A 3,446-nucleotide genomic window follows, 5' to 3' on the forward strand; every position below is an offset into this window, starting at 1 on the left:
TCAATGAAAAATGCTACAATTGCAATCAGCATGGTCACAAGGCTAATGAATGCAAAGAGAAACCAAGATTTGAAGGAAACTATCATAAATGCAAGAAACATGGACACAAAGCATCAAAATGGAAAACTAAGATGATGAATCCAGCAGAGCAAATTGTGAAAGCAATATTTAGTTGGGACTACAACACTTGGTGTAGATGCCATTACTGTGGTGAATATGGACACATTGGTATGAATTGTACAAAAGATCACTTGAGAAAAAGAGATTCTACTGTAAGATGTTTCATTTGTACAAAACTTAGTCATATTGCCAAGAATTGTATGAATACAAGTAAGATTGAAGATGAAAAGAAGGCAAGAGTAGATGACATCAGGAAGCAGATGAGATAGAAATGGATTCCTAAGTCTACCAAGGATATTAGTCCAAGTAATTATGGTCATGTCACTCAAGAAGTGGGTTACTCCACCATTCCCAACTAGATTTCCAAAGGAGAACTGGAACTGCGATATCAAGATCACATTCAAATAGTTCCAATTGAAAGGTGACAAAGATCCAAATCAGTATTCAAGATACAAAAGGATCACTAAGGAAGATTGGTATCAATTATCACTGAGTTGTCTTCTCTACCGAGTAAGGTTGGGTCTCAGACTCTATTGAGAAAGGTCGGGAGTAACTAGATTTCATGTGGCTACCAAGTGTGGTCAGGAGCAGTAAAGATTCTTATGATTATCGAGTCACGAAGCCTTCACCAATTAATCAATAGAATAGTGGATGACAACCTATCAATCATGATGTCAACTCAGCTACCTTCATATTGAGCATTAATGGCCAAGCTTTAACAAAAGGCACAAAATCAAATTCATTTCTCAGTGTGAAATCTAAGTGCTATTGCGAAAAAGTGATTTATAGTGTGATCAAGTGACTTTAAGAAAATTTGCAGCAAGTTATCAAGGTTCTCATAGTTTATCAAGTAAAATGGCATCAAGAAGTTAACAAATGAAAGAGGATAGCTAAACTGAAATCTAGTGCACCTCTTTATGTTAACTGAGGGCAAAGGAGAAGATGAAGAGTAGGTAGATGATGAAGAAGAAATAGAAATAGAAGAAGAACCTTTGATGAAAAAAGGCAAGGTGATCATCACCAAGCCACCTAAACCATCCATTGTAGTCTTCACAAGGAGGTCCAGAAAGAAAGAAAGTGATATTGTCCTTAGCAAACCTCCTCTCACCTTCCAAGAAAAGTTGAAGCAAATGAAACAAGGAGCTAGTATAACAAATTTCAAATCTTTGAAGTATGAAACAAGGACTAAGGAAAAGAAAAATTAAATTGAAGACCTGGTGCTAGACAAAATGGGTAGGTGGAAGTGTTCACTAGACTAGATTGCTTATCGAATTTCCAAAGAATTATTAGAGAAGTTGAAGCCAAGATGGGACTTTGCTACACAAACAGTCAAAGACATATATGCACAAACCTTAAGGTAGTTACTACCAAGAATATCAGATGCTAAGGTGAAAGAGGCATTAAAGAAAAAGGAAGAGGAACTAACTCTAAGGTTTAACACATATTTGGTTCTAATCAAAGACATTAAGCATATTGTCAAGAGTGCCACTGAAAGTTGGAAGAATATCTATGACTTGCATAATCCAAGTGACTCCCCTGTTACTGTAAATAATGATGATGATGATGATGATGAAGAGAAGAAAGATGAAGAATAAATCTTTGAAGAAGCCACTCAATTTGATAATGAGGAAGATGAAGAAGATCAAGGGCAGAAGCTATAGAGGAAGATAAGGAAGATGATGAGGAGACTGACCCTATTAGGATAGTTGTAGCAGTCATTGCCTCACTTTCTTACTCCCCAAGTAAACCATTGATTATATCAAGTATGTAGGTAGCTTCAGCAAGTTTGATTGTGACTACCAGTGATACATGAAATGTCCAATCACTCTTTGTTCCATCTCAGCTCAGCATATCATTGTTAGAAGTGACTGCCACTTTGTCCACCAAGCTGCAGACTCCTTCTTCATCTACCAAGTTAAGTTCTTCAGTCTTCACTTATTCAGCATTGTCTACTTTAGCTTTGAGTTCATCAGTGGTAAGCACTCAAATTTTGTCTACTCCAACTTTGGGTTCTACAATTTTCACTTCATCAATTTTGGATTCTTTGAGTATTTTAGTAAGTTTTCCATCAGTTAGTATTATATCAATTTTCATTGATAGCCCGAGTATGTCTACTATTGTTTCCATTCTGGACACCAAAGCAATAAGCACAAGGATAGTTGAACCCAAGATTCAACTGAGTGTAAAATTTTTAAGGAAAGGAAAAGAGATAGAAGAGGATAAAGATTTAGATGAGGAAATTGTGATTCCTCAATGGGATATTCTCAATATGACTCCAGATTAAATGCATGAGTTTGGTGAAATTCTTTAGAAAAAGGAAAAGTAGCAAAAATTAAGAGAAGAAAGAGATAGAGAGTATAAAATTATAGGAGATGCCAAGAATATTTTGTTTCAATTAGCAGAAGTAGTCCAAAAGTTCAATGAAGACACTAGTGGTCAAGACAAGCTAATTGAGAAAGCTAAAAAGAAATTTGATAGTAAAGTGTTGGAGCACATTGCTCAGAAAATTGTTATTCATCAAGTTGAGCTTTCATCAATTTTGATCAATCTTGAGAACTCCTACACCAATGTCACATCACTTTTTGAAAAAAATTGTGATGTTTCTGAGTTCACAAAGGAAATAAAGGGTAAACTATCAAAAATTGATGAGGATCTTAAAGACAGTGCTCAACAGTTGCAACTTGACCATAGTTCAAGCTCTGCACATCACATGAAGATCATATTTTTGTTAGATATGCAAGTTAAATTGCTAAGAGAAGAAGCAAGAATCCACTCACAATTGATTGACATACAGAATATGATCCTTCCAATCATGGATGCTATGCAAAAACACATTGTTTATTCAAAAAAATTGATCCATGATACCAACTTCTCCATTGCAGAGCACATGATCAAGCTATCAGCAGAGGTGCAAGTTGGAATTTAGACATGTAAGATTTTGCAAGAAAATTGGGATAAAACTCTAGCAATAACTCTCAAGGTACATTCTAAGTTCTTATCTCATTTTGGTGTCTTCGTGTAAATATGATTCTATAAATCTTTGGTATTATTGTCAAAAGGGGGGAGATTATTGTTGAGACACATGGTGTGATATATATGGAGAGACACATAGTATGGGGGAGAAACATGCTATGAGGAGAATGTATATAATAGATGGTGTATAGTATACCTTACAAAGATAAATTTTGAAAAATCTCAAAACGATACAGTCTACCGAGCTAGTATCACATGGTGATGTATATAAGATTTTTTCTAATAAGTGTTTTTGTCACTAATGCAAAAGGGGGAGATTGTTGACATATTAGGCAAGTTTTTTATTAGTGACA

Source organism: Cupressus sempervirens, chromosome 7 (genome assembly GCF_028749045.1).
Source record: "Cupressus sempervirens isolate cs-2001-9-10 chromosome 7, ASM2874904v1, whole genome shotgun sequence".
NCBI classification, from domain to species: domain Eukaryota; kingdom Viridiplantae; phylum Streptophyta; class Pinopsida; order Cupressales; family Cupressaceae; genus Cupressus; species Cupressus sempervirens.